Source organism: Mytilus galloprovincialis, chromosome 7 (genome assembly GCF_965363235.1).
Source record: "Mytilus galloprovincialis chromosome 7, xbMytGall1.hap1.1, whole genome shotgun sequence".
NCBI lineage: Eukaryota > Metazoa > Mollusca > Bivalvia > Mytilida > Mytilidae > Mytilus > Mytilus galloprovincialis.
In genome coordinates this window covers 18,604,267-18,623,939 of record NC_134844.1, presented here as the reverse complement: position 1 = coordinate 18,623,939, position 19,673 = coordinate 18,604,267, and the positions used below count along the sequence as shown (strand labels likewise).

Sequence of the window (19,673 nt, the reverse complement as noted above, 5' to 3'; positions counted from 1 at the left end):
TCTTGTAACTACCTAAAGGCAAAGTTAAATTGTTAAATGGAATGGGAGGTTGTCTTAATGAAAGCTTATTAATTATTGAAAAAGGATTGGTTTACAATCTTCCAAAATGTTTTAAATATCTTTACCCATATTGCATGAAATCCGACAGACAAATTGACTGATTTAATACAAAGAAACCAGCAATACTCATCTAGTGAAAAGTTGGTCCATTAATTTGAAAAAAATAATGAATCAGACATTTATTACAAAACTACTTTAAACAGATTCTGTAAATGGAGAGAAAGAAAAAAAAACTTAAAACAAAAACAAAACAAAGGCCTTACTGTGGTAAAATGTCCAACAAACCACATGTTGCCATAAATTATTTCTAAAATACAAATTGTAGATCAAATTCACAAATGTGCAAACATTACAGGATGAAATTGAGTACAAGATGGCTTAAACTACTGGCATACTGGAATGATTTCATAACTGTATAGTACCTTAGCAGTAACAAGTTTATTGGACTTGGATCATGTAATTTTAATATAGAATCAATAAATGAAATGTTAATAGTGATGTTTGATTTAATCATCTGATTTCCATGCAGACTTTAGATTTAACCCCAAATCCTGTATTCAACTACAGCAATTAAATCCCTAGATAGACCATTTATATGTCCTTTCAAATGTACGCTTTAACAACAATTCAATAAAATGACGTTTTCAGCGCAGTAAAAAGTAATTTCCTGTCGCAGAATGATTCTTTACAAAATGACTTAATGCTACAATTGTCCAATGATACTTTTCATCAACTCAATCACACATGCAGAACATTTCAACGCCATACATGACACAGTAAAAAATAAGCCCTTCAAAAAGACAGAAACAAACATATCTGGTTACTGAAGCTGTAAAACACAAACTACAACAATCAACATTACTATAAGTACAATTTAACTCAATCAATGTTACCCTATTGTTAGCATAAAAATGACCAGATCGCTATACAGACCATCTGATGATTTAAAAGTAAATTATTCAATTTATACCTATTACGAAGTAGAAGGAACAAGCTAGTGGATTACTATGGATCAGAATACATGTTATCATTGATGATAAATAATACATTAACTTATCCAATAATCAGCTGATTCTTACAATTAATAAACAATAGCCGAATGTAGAAAAAAATAATGAAAAACAGACGACATGTGATAATAACGATTATATTTTTAAAGGCGAAAAGCAGCATAGTTCCTAGAGATGATATTAATGCTTCCTTGGATTTCCAATAAGTCGGTAATCAATCAGACAATCTTACCTTCTGTTTGATGACCAGTCAAATTCTTTCACTCTGCCCCCACCAATATTGGTTTAATTCCGAATAGTCAATTGACATTTTGTCTCCTGTTTTTAACGTGTGTATTATCAACAGAAGCAGTGGGCCGAACGTTGACTTTTGTTTAATAGAAGAATCAATAGGAGGATAATGTTCTATCTTTTTCTCTGGCTGTTGATCATTTTCATGTATACAATCATTGAGTCAATATCAATACAAGACATTGTACAAGGGGAGATAATCATTGATTCACTAAATATACGGCACCAGTTAAAACAGTAAACATAGGGAAATTTAAATTTAAGTCAATATATTGGTAAATCATATTTTTTCAGTAATGTAAAAATCATTTTATTGATATTTGAAGTGTATTTTAAAAAGCTGTATTTAATGGACAATTTACTAATCAAAAATTATGTCAGCTAAAGTTTTAAGTTAAAATAGACTTTCAACTAGACCAAAATAATCTATAAAAAAAAAATCAAAATATGATCATAACTAGCTTATGATAATAGTCAACAAATAATAACAAGGTTTAGATAGACAAGTTTAGTGGTGAAAATTACAAACTTAATTCTGGCTTAATTAGAAAAATAATCACCCACTGATACTTAATTAAGATCTAACCAACAACCAACTCATAACTAATTAAGAGGTAACTAACAAAGAACAATATTTACCAATGACTGAGTACCTAGGGACAATTTGCACACACTTACAAGATAAATCTTTTTTATCAGATGATTAAGATCAAACTTTTTCAACAACTGATCACTTAAGCTTGATTAACTGTAGGGAATGTACAGAAATTGATGTCTTAATTCTAAATAGGTAAGAAATCATTGAATTAACCTGAATGAAACAAAAAGTCAGATCAACAAGGGAAAGTAAATATACAATGGTTATAATGGTGAAATTTAATTAAATCATTCACAAAACGGTAACCCTTCCTCAGATATACAATGTATACTGCAACTGAGCATGTGGTATTAAAAGTCCTTAACATTAACCCTTCCTTGGATACTGCAACTGATTATGAGGTTCCAAAAATCCCTGGACATAAGTATAAAATATGCATCCAGACTTAGGTTGATTTGGCTCTTATTTGTTAAACTTTAAGACAAATATGTAATGATTTGCATGCAGTAAAATGACAGCATTTCAATAAAATTCCTTATATCATAAACAACATCTAGGGTCTATTCCAATAGCTAAGACCATAACATCAATTTGGTTCAATTACCTTGTCAAATTCATATGAAACAACAAAATAATTGCCAAATGATAATTGTTGCTAAATAGTATGATATATAGTTTAATGGTGACAATCTTAATGTACAGACATGACTTAGAGCTGTTTTGGTTCAAACCAAAAGCTGAATGTGCTATACCAAAAGTTACTTGTTTACATTAACTAGGCTGGATAGAAGTAAGAACATAGTTAAGCAACAGGATCCAGGGGGACGATTTGGGGGGATCAATGCATTTGAATGGGGACATATAGTTGTGAATGGAATGAAAAAAAAAAATCATCTAATGACTGATATTGTAATAGAAATTGTAGTATCTCAGTCTTCTTTTGTTGTTGTGGGGTTATTTTTTATATGTACTAAAAAGAAACATTAATTCATACTGTTTGACAAAACCTAATCACAGATCATTATTGCTGGAGGTCAGAATACTGTTTTCATATCACATTATAAAACATCTGCAATTCTATCTTTAATTATTTAATACCGGGAGAAAATAGAGGAACTCATGTCTTTAGTTTAGGTCATAGATTTCCCCCTCAAATTCATTAATCTGACCAAAAAGAATTATTGTACATGTAACACTATCAAAGCTAATTTACCAATTTTGTGTGTTTGTCATTGAGGGAAGCAAGTTTTCCTTCAATTAAAAGTGTAATATCATCTCAAAACTATTGCTTACCAAACTGGTTTTGTGACATCGTTTGGCAACAAGCACATAATTGAGTAATGTTCTGAGACTTGAAATTCACTGGCCTATTCGAATTTTAAAATGTGAATTTTCCCTTCTTCAATTAAATATACTCCTAAATAAACCAAACAACACCAAGCTTCTGATCTTACCATTTACATTATAATGATTCAAGGAACAAAATCCCAGCTTAAAATCATCATGGAACTTCTCAAGTGTTTCTCTTCATCTAAAAAAACAAAAATAATGTAATAATCAATGGAACAAATTAAACCTGAAAACTGATGTCTTTGGCGTTTTCATTCATAGTTAATTGGTTGGTACCTCCTTATTAGTAATATGTTCTTAAATTAAAGCAAACAATAGGACAAGTCTGTTGAGATAAAACAATCATTAAAATGTATTCCCAAACCTACATGTAACTTACATGTATCATTCAAGACAATGTACAGATAAAATTGTGGAGTCATTAATTTTTGTGGTTTGAGGAAAACTTGCATATTCCTGGATATTAAATTTGTGGTTTTGGCAAAGTTTGCATGCATTCTTTAGAAAATTTGTAATTCATTGAACATTTAAATTTGAGGTTCCCCTGTATCCATGAATTCCACGAAAATAAGTATCCAATGAATACTAATGAATCCACATGTACAATTAGTGTTTTAATTGACTGTAACTTCTTTTCTGTCCATTACTATTGTTTAATTCATCACATATTTTTAGAAGGAACAAGATAACATCATCATATTTTTCTTTTTTTCTTCAGGTACTTCAGAGTTGGATCAGTACTAATACTGACCTAAGACTATTACCCTATGATGTCATAGAAAGTATTCCCCTCTGATGTCACTGAAGGCATTACCCTCTACTGTCACAACAGATATCAGTACCCTCTGATGCCCTATGATTTCATAATGATACTATTCTGATACAGTGAATATAGAGTATCGTATTATTGCACATATGTTGTATGGACCAGAATAGTTTTATTTCCCATTTCAATGCTTTTACACAATAGTAAAATTTAATGAATTTGAAATGCACATATCAAAGTTCAAAAGATCCATCAGTATTTAACAAAAAAAAGCCTTTATGAGTAATAACCTTATCTGTATGTATTTCCACTGAAAATACCTTTATGGTACTAAATTCCAATTAACTTAATGAATTAAGCATTTGTAGTAAAGTCAGCTTCAAATATATATCCCTTAAAATGTATCTATTAATAAATCCAAATGATATATAGCTTTAACAAATTAAAAGTGGTAAAGTTGACTCATATCTTTACTTTACCAGCTCTTTGTTAGATGTTTAATACATAATACATTATTTGCAGGTTTTTAAAAATCATAAAAATCTATGTGAAACGTGATCCGATGAACAAGAAAAGTTTTCCGTCTATTGTATCTAACTCGTGTTGTGGGACATTTTTCCGCTCTGATGGTATCAAGTTTGTATAGACTGAGCAGGTATTTTATTTCATATGAAACTGACTATATAATAACAAGTTTAACACTTCACTATATTATTTGAATCAATGATAAAACAGATCAAGTTATGGTACTCTGATTGTAATATGCATTCATAGAACTTTCACCATAATATGTTGCCTTTTTAACCATAATCTAAAGCAAGTTATTCCCCTTGCTAGAAATTACTACTGACTAACGGAGAGAACAAAATACATGTAGACATTTTGTTCATGTTATATAACAAGTTTGATGGGGGGGGGGGGGGGGGGTGGGGGGGGGGTGTTGGAGGGGTCCTTATCCCGAAACCTGGGCTTAAAAACATGAGAAATCCAGAGATCCTGAATTTATAGAATTTAAATCCCAACATCCCGAATTCCCGGATCCCAAAAGGACCAATCCTGAGCTGAAAAACACCTAATCCCAATGTCCCAAAAAAGGTCCTGTCATTTTGGACATAATAATGTTTAACCTAAAATCTGGCATCTCCTCAATAATATTTTTGAAAATTTTTCAAAAGTATAACAAAAGTCCAACATTCTCCGTATAAGATAAGTGAAAACAAAAAAATTATGATGCCAGATGGACACTATTGGTATGTCACATCATTGAATGCCATTCATTGAATACAAAAGGGGATACAAGTTAACTGTTGATATTTAAGCTTATATCTATTGGCCGTTATATATTCATTACAAACTACCATAAAACTTACAGAGAAATTTCCTTAAAACCTTGAATTAACCACAAATATTCACAGGAAAATCTAAAGTTGCCATTGGCCAGATTTAAAATTGAGGAAATTATTAGGGAAATACTAAATGATGAATTTCTACAACCTTTAAGAGTTTTTACATTAGGAAATGAGTGATGATGTTGTTAGACCATTCAAATCAACATTACATATCTCTACACATATATTATTCATCTGGTCATTTTCAAGTGACATGTAAACCACTACAATTAGCTAGGGCAGAAGTTGAAGTGTAAGTGGGTAACAATGAGTATGAGTCTCATTGGTATAGTGACCTACTATTGCTTCTATCTTACTCATTTGAACTCTGGTACATACAGATAGATAGTTGTCTCATTTAAAATCATAACAAAACTTCTTACCCCTCTTTTTCCAGGAATATTTTGATCATCTTTATTAAGATGATTCTCCTTAACTGGTGATCTGACCCTCCTTTCCCCTCTTTTTCCAGGAATATTTTGATCATCTTTATTTAGATAATTCTCCTTAACTGATGATCTAACCCTCCTTCCCCCCTCTTTTTCCTGGAATATTTTGATCATCTTTATCTAGATGATTCTCCTTAACTGATGGTCTGACCCTCCTTCCCCCTCTTTTTCCAGGAATATTTTGATCATCTTTATCTAGATGATTCTCCTTAACTGGTGATCTGACCCTCCTTCCCCCTCTTTTTCCAGGAATATTTTGATCATCTTTATCTAGATGATTCTCCTTAACTGATGATCTGACCCTCCTTCCCCCTCTTTTTCAGGAATATTTTGATCATCTTTATCTAGGTGATTCTCCTTAACAGATGATCTGACCCTCCTCCCCCTCTTTTTCCTGGAATATTTTTATCATCTTTATCTAGGTGATTCTCCTTAACTGATGGTCTGACCCTCCTCCCCTTCTTTTTCCTAGAATATTTTGATCATCTTTATCTAGATGATTCTCCTTAACTGATGATCTGACCCTCCTCCCCCTCTTTTTCCTGGAATATTTTGATCATCTTTGTCTAGATGATTCTCCTTAACTGATGATCTGACCTTTCTAATCAACTTTTTACAACAATGACATTCAATCATTACATTATAAATTTTGTCCTCATTGAAAATAAACTAGGTCTGTGTTGTCACAGGTAAAAATTAAATGACAAATGTTTAATGACTAAATATAAAGGTCCAAGGTCACCAACATCTTCTGATGTAGCCCAAGGCAAATCTCTAGCTGCCATTAGTAGTACAAATCAACTTAAATTTCTAGGTGTGAAATCATATCTTTAAACATATTTAAATGTATAAAGCTATTTCTAGATGTGCAATTGGTTTTATAGCTTTTATATAGTTTTAGTGTCATACTTAATAAGTATTTAAAGAAGGAGATCAGAAATAGACAATTGGTTGTTTAGTTGAGAGAAGGATGAATAAGAAACATCTCTCTGAGATGTACATGTATGAAGTAAAGAGTAAAGTGTGACAGAAGTGCCATCCCTTCTTTACTCTTTGCATTCTGTTTCTGCCACTGATTTTTTTACATCAGAGGCCCCTGAGGGGCCTCGGGTGTATTGCCATCGCCTACTTTTCAATTCGCGCAAAGATCAAAGAGATGCATATATAATTAGTTTTGGAATAATAACCGACATTATAGACCCGCGGACCTATATAGTGCAGAATAAAATTCCGTATCGCTTCTTTTAAATTCATGTTTTCAATGGATACTCAGTTTTTTTAATTTTTCTTAATGCAAAATTGTTTTGTCGTTAGAAATTTGTGTATTTTAATCAAACGATCTTCAATATCAATGACGAGTCGAAAAATTGTTGTTGCGGATGAATACCACGAGTGCGCAGGAGGGCAAGAGCGAGCGTGTAGAAAATCGAGAGGAAATCAATTCACACATTTATACACAGAAAGGTAATTATATTTCAATTATTTGATTTGGAGTAACCTTTTTAAACCGTTTGTAGCATATTTGTCTATAATATTAACGTAGCAAAACCAGGAAAATTTAATCTGTCATAAATTAATATTAAAATAAATTATCAGGTCACGTCCCCCGCAGCCATTTTGAAAATACCAGCAGATTGGGTAGGAGTAACAAGAACCTGCAAGGCCTTTAAAGATAAGGTTACTATTTGTGTATTTTTTATAACAACAATTTGTTTTTATAAAGACCTCAACATTTTTTTGAGTTAAATTTCTTTTCTTCGTAAATAATAAGTAGATTGATCACTTGGACACACACACGGAACTATTTTCTGTTTTTTTAAGATACTGTTTCGGATTTTCGCTCCTTCGACTTAGTTTGTTGCATTATGTGAATATGTCCCTTGACTGGAAAATACGCGGAATTTGTAATGACTTTGACTATGTCTATGTAAGTAATTCTAATATATAATTATTGGTTGAATTTATTGTTTATATAATATTCAGAGAATCTTCGACTTTTTCTTCTTCCTATAGAGTTGGACTCTTTTTGAGTGTATAAAGACTCTTGCTCGTAAAATCAAGAGTCTTACTTTACACTGAAATGTCAGAATTTGGGTTAATCACATTTACTGAATTACTATAGATATATTGGGAGAAACCTTACAGTTTTGGAGATATAAATATAGATTAACTGTCCTGTTTTTTTAAGTCTTCCTTAGCTTGTAGTATGGTATTATTTTGACCATACATGACATGTACATGTATTGTCAAAATTATATGATAATTTGATGACATACTTGTGCTTATCATTCTCTACAGCATTATTTAATTTAAATGTGTAACCATATCCATGTCAAATTTTAGTAACTTATATTAGACATTTGTTCACACATACATGCATATGTGCATATGAGCAAATATGATTAGTTATATCTATGAGAAATACAATCAGTTAACTTTATCTATGAGCACCCATGAGATCTTAAATTGAGCAAATATGATCAGTTATATGTTGAGTAAAATTTGAGCTAGATCTACTCAATTGAGTTATATATATAAATATTGAGACTAATCTAAATGGTTATTTGAGCACACATGAGCCTATTTATACTAGTATTGAGAGCAATATTGGGATACTGCATGAGCAAACTAAGCAAATCTTTATTGAGACAAACCTATGAGCGCTATATTTTTAAATTTGTTCTTGGCAATTTTTTATTTATTTTTAAAAAAAATATAGGGACAACAGAGTTGGTGTATGTGGGTTCGATTCCCACCCTAGGCATTCATTTATATTGGCTGGTGCAAAGCGGGCAGGTTAGCTTAGTGGCCCCACACTGACTCTGTTGTTCATATGTTACTTAAAAAAATTAGGCGGCATCGTTCAGGTCTTGCCATCTTTTTTTTTCTATTCGAAAATCAGACACAACAAAACCATTGAATAATTGTGAAAATTATACCACAGATAACTATGGTAAAACTTTAATTGTTTTTGGCATAATTAAACTTGGCTGCCATCCAAGATCTAAAAAGTGTTTATATTGATGAATTATATATATCAGATGAGATTATACATGTATATATACTGTTTTATATTGTTACATGTACATACATAAATGAAAATTAAAACCAAACTTGTCATTATTCATAAAAAAAGAAAAGGGAGGTATGATTGGTATAAATCAGACACCAGCTCTAGACAAAATGATGAAAAAGAAATAAAGCTTATAACCATACAACATTTTTACAATCAGAAAAAAACTATACATAAATCAGTTAGAAATAGCCATGAAATGTCAAATGTTAAACAATATATACAAGAAAAGTATCCAGATAGCTTTGGTTAAAACTAAACTCCGAATCCTGAAGATGTAACGAGCAATTTGGTAAAATAAATTTGTCGTAATCTTTTACGGTTGCGAAGGAGTAGTGGCCACAAGAAAAACAGTGTTTGGGGAGATAACTCTTACAACGCAAAATATCTAGTTGCGCGATTGTCAGTTTTAAAGCGTATAAACTATACGATATCATATTCCAAATATCTAAGTGACATCTTTTGAAACAACAAAATTACGCAAGAAAAAAAGTTAGGCGGAAGAAAAAAACAAAATAATAATCAGAACAAAATCAATAGGTCTTTCCACGGAAAGGTGGAAAGACCTAATTAGAAAACAGAACCTACAATGTACATGTATTAAGCTGCTAATTAAAAAAAAAAATATAATGGATAAATGATTGACTGTGTTACAATAAACCCAAGATACAAATGTAACTCAGTGAAGCTATTTATGAACATTTAAAGAGTTTGTGTTGACTGCAACAAAAATCTAGAATAAGGGATAGTAATCTTGCTGTGTTAACATCCATTTAATTAGCAATTGATCCAAAAGCTAAATGTTCAGAAAAAAGACCTGGATACTACATGTACAAACATTGTTAATTAATGCCATTTGTAGAGCAGGATCTGCTTACCCATCCGGAGCACCTGAGATCACCTGTTTTGTTGGGGTTCGTGTTGCTCAGTCTTTAGTTTTCTATGTTGTTTCTAGTGTACTTTTATTTGTATGCATGTCTTTTTCAGTTTTAGTCATGGAATTGTAAGTTTATTTTCCATTTGAGTTTGCTGTTCATCTGGTATCTTTAGCCCCAAAGTTTCCCCTGGGTCAGTTATTTTTTTCGCCACCCCTTTTGCCTAAACAATATATTTTTCCCCACTTTATTTTTTAATTAGCCACAATATTACAATTTATCTGTTTTGATATGATTGTCTTGAACCTCTTTTTCATAGGTCAGTGAGTGACTATATAGCTACTCGAAGAATTGTTTGCTATGTTGATTATCTATTATAAGTTATACGCTAACGATTTTTGTATGTGTGCAACTATATGGTCATAATGCCAATCTAACAGTTCTCATTTGACCAAGTAATCATTGATAATTCACAAAGTTAAGTTTCCTAGTTCAAGTCAGTATCTCAGATATGATAGCATATTATATTTGATATTTGTACTATATTGTATGGTGAACATATCTGTCTGGTAGGTATAATATAAACACCTGTCATTAATCAATAATTCAACACAACTTGAGGTCCTCTGATGTTCAGTACTTCAGTACTTTGATTTTTATATTCTTAACTTTAAATACAAATTTCAAATCAAACTTTAAACAGAAAATGAAGCAATAAAAAAAATCAATCTTCCGCTATTTATATCTACAAATATTATGAAGCTATTCTACACTTCAAATCGATACATACAATGACATTTGACCTCATGATGTCATGAAACAACTGGTTTCTGTTTACAAAATGTGATTCAGTGAAGTCAGAAAGTTTGCTTTATGATGATGTCAATGTCCATGAGAGTTTAATGGATAGATAAATAGGGTTAAATCTATAGTACACAATGTTTGACTTGATCAACAGAATTAAATTAAACCTCCATTGAAAGCTACTAAGTAATTGATCTGACATTAAATACATGTGTTTTTCTAAAAATAATTTCTGTTGTCAAAAATTGTCAAATTTACTTCTAACCTTGTATATTTACTGTATTAATGACTATAAATCAATTAAATAGATGTGTAGATGTATTAGTTTTATTAAATATTGCTATTGCCTCACTGAATGATAACACAACTTGTATTTATCTACCAGTAATGATTCAACTAACCTCAAAACTTTTATATATTCCATAATCTTGTCCAATATCTAGAACCAACTAAGATAAATATATACAATAGCTATAAAAATTTCAAAATCCGACTGTAACACTGATAAAATAAGATATTAATCCATGACTGTTCACACACTATAATCATACACGTTGATTTTACACATGAATCAAATTTCTGTGGTTTGTCAAAAAATAGGAAATGATAAAAAAGGGAAAGGTTTATGCTTCCTACATTGTAGGCCATTACTACACGGTATTAAAACATTACATCACATGAATAATTAAACTCCACGACCCTGTGTACTTAATATCTGAGGGGGTTTGCTTTGTTGATCTTAAATCATTTATGTCAATTCTACATTTTTATGTGACAAAATAATATCAGTCAGCGTATTTTCCATCTTTTCAGTGATGTAAGTTGCATTTAAATAAATTAGTATTATTATAAAAGCATACTAAAATATAGGCCAATGAACAAGCTCTATAAAATTCCTACATTGCTGAAATTGCATTTTTCTTCCTATATATTAAATAAGGGTATGGTGAAGAAATGTTTCTATACTTTATGCATTCTAGCATTTGATTAATCATCTTATGTTACACTCCCCCCCCCCCCTAAATCATGCCCACACGTATCACTCCTCCTTGGCTGCAATTGCTTATACTACATGTATGTTCATGTCATTTTTCATTAAATAGAACTGTTACAAAATGTAGTCCGATTTTTAAGATATTCTTAAAATGTAGAAAGCAAGTATCATTTTAGTTCCATATTTTGAAGTCGAACAAATGAATGTTGAATAAAACAGGAAGTGTATGTATGTAAATACCACAACAGGTTACAAGAGCGCAATTATTCGTAATGCATTTTCCATAGGGTACCACTAGTGTTCCGTATTTTTTTTCTCAAAGACTACACAAACTAGCGAAAAACGGGTGACAGTTCCTGTTACTAGAAATGCCAGTGTTGCATTACAACAACAAAAAAATATAGGGTCATGCGGCTCAAATTGACTTAAAATGCAGTTGAAAAAGATCGTCTACTTTTTTCGCTTAATGAAAAAGGCATATTTTTAATGGCTCCGACGTGCAGAAATTAAAGATATTTTCTATACTTTGTAAAATATGAATATGATTTTCGGCAATTTTTAAACCTAATTGGATAAGCTTTCGATTAAATGTAATTCCAATCCTGTATCAACCAATCAGAAGCCGTATAGGATTCTATTCTGAGTACCATCTTGGGGTAAAAAACTTGCCGGTTAAATGTAAACAAATAATTGCGCTCTTGTAACCTATAACAGGACTAAAAGATAACATTCCAATATTTCTTTTCTCTCACAAAATTTATATCCTATATATTTGAAATGCAATTTTTTATAGTATTTAACTCAATAAAATCTTTGTCCCATTTAGCACATCTGGAATTAAGAACATTTATTGGCAAACAACTAAAAACGCAATAATTTATAAAATGTAAAATAGCCTAGAAACATTTGTCTATTCTTCCACTTGTAATAATGCCAAAGCAGAGAGAAAAGTTTAGATGATCATCACCTACATACAAACTGTATATCTGTTTATTGGAAAACATGTTACTAATATTGAGTAATTAATTATTTGTTGAAGAGTGTCAAGGTCGCTCAACATGTGCAACTATAAAACAATTGCTCTCAATATGCATCTGATGGTTATCCTCATAAAGATTATATAAAAACATGCAACAAAAAAAACAACACACAGTCTCTTATCGTGACACAAAACAATATCAATTAATGCAGAAAACCTTCAACTCTTATCCTACCACAAAACAATAGCAAGAAATGAAATACAAATCCTGTCTTATATCATGGAGAAAAAAAACTTTATATATCAAATTGTACAGAAAGAAATTACATCATGTACAGTCATTTCAATACAAAGAAACACAAATTTCCTCTTAACATGGGCTAGGTTAAATCATGAATTTGAGGTACCTTATAACTCCTCAGAATCACTGTGAGGAAACTTGTTCAGTCTACCTTCAAACTTTACCTGATGTATAATTTTGGTGTCTGTTTTATACTCATTATGTGTATTTTTATTTTTGGCCACTCCTCAACCATGTTTTTGCCCCACTTTTATAAGTTTCTTTTTTGATGTTTTTTTGCTGAAATTTATGTTATATCTCAAAATAGTTATTAGAAAAGTGTAAAAATCTAACAACTTCATTGGACAGAAGTTTTCCCCAAAACTCCTTTTTGAGGTCTAGAGTTATTGCCCTTAAAGCATCTTAGATTTGTATTATACAGATTATGTAAAATGAGGGAAAAGAGAAAATAATGTAGGGACATTACTACTGGTAATATTAATATTCAAGAAATGACCTTGTTTAGCAAGTGTCTGCTATGAAGCCAGCTAAGCATTTCAGCTCCTGTGAGCCTCTAGTCCCTTTATGTGCATTGATTTTTATGCTTAGTACTTATAGGATGTTACCGATCCTTTTCAGCTGAAGTTTAATAAGGTTAAGTTTCAAAAACACTCATATTGTATACTGATTTACAATCATGTTATTACTGATAGATTCTTTCTATGACGCTATTGAAAGTGTATAAAAATACTGCAACATTCTTATACAGGTATATAATTGTAATTAGTCCTACCTGTATGTATTAATAGGAAGCTCAGATGTTTACATACATAATGCAAGCATGTGTATATAATTATGCCACACAACACAATGAACCATATCCTTGTAAAATTTTCCTAAATACAATGCATGTAGATTTGTACCTGACCTGTCACTGAAGTACAGGTAAATCTTCAAAGTTGAAAGCTGACCTCAGATACCCCCAGATTCACATCTGTTAGAATAATACATCACCATGTATATGTTGTCATATCATTCTAAAATTTATCTACTCATTTTTGACTTATTCCCAGCAGGTTTATATAAAACTAAGGAATCATTTAAGTATTTCTCCATTACACTGTAAATGTTCTTTCAATGATATTCTTAGCCTTATTTAATTAGAGGCATATTTACTCACTTGTCCTATTATACAGGGCATGTACATGCAAGCAAAGAGGATTGATTTTTTTTTAACGGGTCAATATTTCATGCTCAAAATAAAGAGGGTTATTTCCCAGGGTGTTTATTTTTTGAAAATATCAGGATTATCCTAAAATTCCCTAAAAATTCACTTGCAAAATAAAGATCAAATTTATGGTTAAGAAAAATTGCAAAACTACTACTTCACAAACAGATTTTGCTCTACAAATCTTAAAATTTAAACCCTTTAGAAGTAAAACACAGTATACAACACACTTATGGCAAATTTGAAAAAATCCTTGCAACAAACATGTTTTTCAAAAAATCTTTCAAAATACCTTGACCTTTGACTAATCACTTGTTTTTCAAAAAATCTTTCAAAATACCTTGACCTTTGTCACTTTTATATCATATAGAAAGTTCAGTCCCTTCTGATTAGGAATTCTGACAAAATAATAGGACAGCCTGGTGGTTTATTCTGTTTCACTACATGTATCAAAACAAGAGTGCACATGCTGAAATGTCTCGCCTTCTTTACTAATCATTGATATTATGTTGATAGTCCTAAATATAAAGCTTTATCACACCTGTTACATAAACTCAACATTAACCAAGAAAACTAAACATTGATCAATGAACCATGAAATCGAGGTCAAGGTCAGATGAACCATGCCAGACAGACATGTACAGCTAACAATTCTTCCATACAACAAATATAGTTGGCCTATTGCTTATAACTTAAGAAAAACAGACCAAAATACAAATACTAAACACTTAGCAATGAACTGTGAAAATGAGGTCAAGGTCAAATAAAAGCTGCGCCACTAACATATAGATTATAAAATATTTCCATACACCAAATATAGTTGACCAATTGCATATAGTATAAGAAAAATAGACCAAAACTCAAAACTTAACTTTGACCAGTGAACCATGAAAATGAGGTCAAAGTCAGATGTGTCAGCTAGACATGTACACCTTACAACCATTCCATTCACCAAATATAGTAGACCTATTGTATATAGTATAAGAAAAAACAGACCAAAAAACAAAAACTTAACTATAACCACTGAACCATGAAAATGAGGTCAAGGTCAGATGACACCTGCCAGTTGGGTATGTACACCTTACAGTCCTTTCGTACATCAACTATACTAGACCTATTGCTTATAGTATCTGAGATATGGACTTGACCACCAAAACTTAACCTTGTTCACTGATCCATGAAATGAGGTCGAGGTCAAGTATGAAACTGTCTGATTGGCATGAGGACCTTGCAAGATACGCACATACCAAATATAGTTATCCTATGAAAATGAGGTCAAGGACATTGGACATCTGACTGACAGAAAGTTCGTAACATGAGGCATCTATATACAAAGTATGAAGCATCCAGGTCTTCCACCTTCTAAAATATAAAGCTTTTAAGAAGTTAGCTAACACCGCCGCTGCCATACCCGCCGCTGGATCACTATCCCTATGTCGAGCTTTTAGCAACAAAAGTTGCAGGCTTGACAAAACCCTAAATGGTAACCCTAACTGACAGAGAGTGTTCATCCTTTACTACAGGCAACCTTTGTACCAAATTTGATGAAGATAGTAAATACACATGTACAAACACTAAATAAATGAGCTTGGCTTTGACTTTAAAACTTGACATACAAATTTTTTTTGTTTCATGTGAAACAGAAAGTGACTGAAGATATATAATATCCTACAGAACTAACAAGTATCACACAAACTAATCAAATCGTGTCATTCAGCTGTCACTTTCATTTTATGTTTGATGTCCTTTTTACAGTTCTTAAAATATCTAGGACTCTAAATTTAAATTTTCCACCTAGTAACAAAACAGCAAATCATAAAGTGTTTGATCAACAATTTGTACATTTTACCTTTGATCATAATGCTTTATATTTATTTAGATCATACTGCCTTATATTTGTATAGATCATGGACAGGACTTGATATTTAAAAATATTAGGCATTAACATCAGATACAAGTATCAGTGCAGCAACATGGCCTGTTCAATGAAATGACCTAGGCCTCATTCATACAATGGAACAACTATTGCAACATTTTGTATGCATAAAAGAAGTAATAACTAATTTATTCTATTTCATATTTTCAATCAAAAAATTTTTGTTCCTGCAAGTTGCCTATAAAAAGATTTACAGAATTATATTTTTGATCCTGACTTCATCAGGTGGAAAATCAACTTGCCAGTGTGCTTAGTTGACATTCTTGCTGATATTCATTCAGTATCGAAAACAAAAATGCCACTTCTTTATACATGTCAAGTGGCACCAAAGCCTATATTTAGGGACTTTAGACGGTTTAAGAATGACTACATCATTTGGTCTCCAGTTGATAGTTTTCTCATTGACAATCATATCATATTTCCTATTTGTTACTGCAGTCTTTTCAAATGAATAATAAATCTCCTGATGATCCATTTTATCCAAACACTTGGATGAATGATAAAAGGCTGACAATCAAGCATTGACAACACCAAACAAATAAAGAGTCCTACAGATTATGATTTGCATCACCTGAGTGCTTTGAAGGACTCTTCTAATCCAGTGATTGCTTTACAATCTCATACACTTGATGTAAGGATATTAACACCTTATGCCACTTTCCTTAATCAATTATCCAATTATTTCTTCTGCATAAACACATTACAATCCTGGAATGGCAATACTTTTTAAGGGAGATTAGTCTGTGTGTGTAGATCAGACCATTGTTTAATTCGTCCACTTTAGTCAAATCTGATAAGATTAAGATTTTAAAAGTTAAATGTTAATCATGGGTAAAATTTTATAACTTTACCTCAATAGGTAAATTTCAAAGATATTTAAAAAAGATCAGTGGTGCAGTACAAAAATGTATTTAATTTCTTTATCTCAGACAAGGGGTTTAAAAAATATTAAGGTCAGCAGCAAAAATTTCTGATGACCTCATCTTATTGGGATTTTTCCTATATATGCATTATGTTTACTTCAATTATATTGATAATTGTGCAAGATTTATGGATTCAACATTATGACTGGTTGAATTGTTGACAAAATATATCAAATATCAATATCAAAATTTACTTGTACAATGTACATGGAATTTGTGTAAACAGAAGGTAAAGATACCATCTTTTTCCATCATTGGACATATTAGACAAACAGACAAAACTGGCCAGGCAGCAGTAACTGCTATTTCACAGCTTTTTGTTATAATAATAGTACTAAATTATTCTGATAAAAAGTTACTTAATTCTGTCAAAAATATGTATTAGTTTTTAAAAAAAGTCTACCAAATGCCACATTTTTACAAAATTCGTAAGGGTCTCGCCTACTTTTGCTGTTAATCGCAGACTCAACAAAATGAGGAAAAACATCAATAAAAATTTCCCTCTCGATACTGTCTTTTGATTGAAAGAAGCTTCCAAGTTTGGTAAAAAATCCAGGATAGTTTATGAATCTAATAAATGTTGTATAAACTTTAACTGCAGACTGTATGTTATGTTAACTGGAAGAAAAACTAAGTCCATTGATAAGTAAAATACGGAAAAAGTGAATTTATTTTTTACAAAATTTACTTCTGAATAATATCTTATGATCAGAAACAAGCTTCTGTCTAAGTTTGGTAGAAATCCAGGATAGTTTAAGAACATTATAAAAATTTTAAAAACTTAAACCACAGAGTGAATGTTTTGTTTCTGGCAAAAAAACTAAGTCCATTTATAAGTAAAATACGGAAAAGTGGAAATTTATTTTTACAAAATTTTCTTCTTGATACTATCTTATGATTATAAACAAGCTTCTGTCCAAGTTTGGTACAAATCAAGGATAGTTTATGAAAGTTATTAAAATTTTAAAAACTTTAACCACAGAGTGAATGTAATGTTTCCTCGCAGAAAAACTAAGTCCATTTATAAGTAAAATACGGAAAAGTGGAAATTTATTTTTACAAAATATTCTTCTTGATACTACAATGTATCTTATGATCATAAACAAGCTTCTGTCCAAGTTTGGTACAAATCAAGGATAGTTTATGAAAGTTATTAAAATTTTTAAAACTTTAACCACAGAGTGAATGTAATGTTTCCTCGCAGAAAAACAAAGTCCATTTATAAGTAAAATCCGGAAAAAATGGAATTTTATTTTTACAAAATTTACTTCTGGATACTTTCTTATGATCATAAACAAGCTTCTGTCCAAGTTTGGTAGAAATTCAGTATAGTTTAAGAAAGTTATTAAAATTTCAAAAACTTTAACCACAGAGTGAATATTTGTGGACGCCGCCGCAGACGACGGAATGTAGGATCGCTTAGTCTCGCTTTTTCGACTAAAGTCGAAGGCTCCACAAAAATCACTGTATTGTCCCTAAATATCAGAACGGTATACTGATGAAAGTCTAATTTCAATAAAGAAATACATATTTCAACCAAAAAAGTTAAGTTCCCTTTCTAAACATGAAAATTATAAACATTTCTTCCTATAAATGTATAAAAGCAGATAACTTGTAAGAAATTTTCATCACTGATCAAATATCCTTCAATCACACAATAACACCAATAATAGCTTAGTAAAGTCTCGTTCATTTGCTAGGCCTTTTACAAGTCATAATTCTATGGGTCTGCTGTTGACTTATTTTGTGCCATAGATTTTTATCAGCCATACATTTGTATATCATTTGACTTACCTTAGAACAAATATCAAATCTTATTTCACATGCCTTTCTAACCAGCTTATAAATGATGAAGATGTGGAGAACTTGTCTGACTGTTGCTCAGATATATATATATATATATGTTGAAAGTCCTGGAATAAAAAAAGACACAGCTTCAGCTAGATTGCATATTTTTGCAAAGAGTAAGGACCGTACAGATCTATTGTCCATCCGTACTAATTATACAGTCATAGGACAAAAGTGAGATCTCACTCAAAAAATTTCCTATCATTTCAACTAAAATCGATAGTTTTCAAAACATTATTACCAAGTAAATCTATGAGCGATATTTATAAAATAGATACCATTAGATGCAGAAATGTCTGGAGTTTTTTTGTCTATTTGGCCATAATTTTGGTGAGGTCTGTATTCTTTATATAACGGGTTAAACACAAATGCAAATGTTTACGATTTTAATTTGGTAAGAATACATAGCAAACTTTCAAGAAATATTTTTCTTCGTGTTCACCTCGTCAGAAATTTAAAATAAGCATGCATAATATCATGGTCAAATTAACAATAAAACTTCAGACATTTCTGCATCTTATGGTACCTATTTTATAAAAATCGCTCAAAAAGCTACTTGGTAATAATTTTTTGAAAAATATTGATTTTGGTTGAAATGATAGGACATTTTTTTAGTGGGAACTCACTTTTGTCCAACGACTGTGTAAGATATCATTTAAAAACTCAAAATAAGTCTTAATAATTGATAGCCATAATATAATATAAAACCTATTTTTCAGATGTGAGTTTGAAATAGCCTTAAATCAACTGAAGACACAATTGTTCATTTTGAAGACACAAGTACTACATGTAATATATTAAATGCATCACAAGACACATAA

The 19,673-nt window shown here is 31.1% G+C and overlaps 1 protein-coding gene across 2 annotated transcripts in view; it reads right to left on the bottom strand.

Annotated features, from left to right (window-relative positions):
* Positions 1 to 18,933, bottom strand: part of LOC143082459 (uncharacterized) — a 37,990-nt gene extending 19,057 nt beyond the window's left edge. Inside the window, exons 1-2 of one of the 2 annotated variants that reach the window (XM_076258121.1) lie at positions 18,799 to 18,933; positions 3,414 to 3,490 (exon numbers count right to left, since the gene is read on the bottom strand). The gene's annotated coding sequence lies outside the window, so the exon portion shown is untranslated. Of the gene's footprint in view, positions 1 to 3,413; positions 3,491 to 16,652; positions 16,801 to 18,798 lie in introns of those variants that run through there. The other variant, XM_076258122.1, reaches the window with a different exon arrangement.
* Between the last annotated feature and the right edge of the window lie 740 nt (positions 18,934 to 19,673).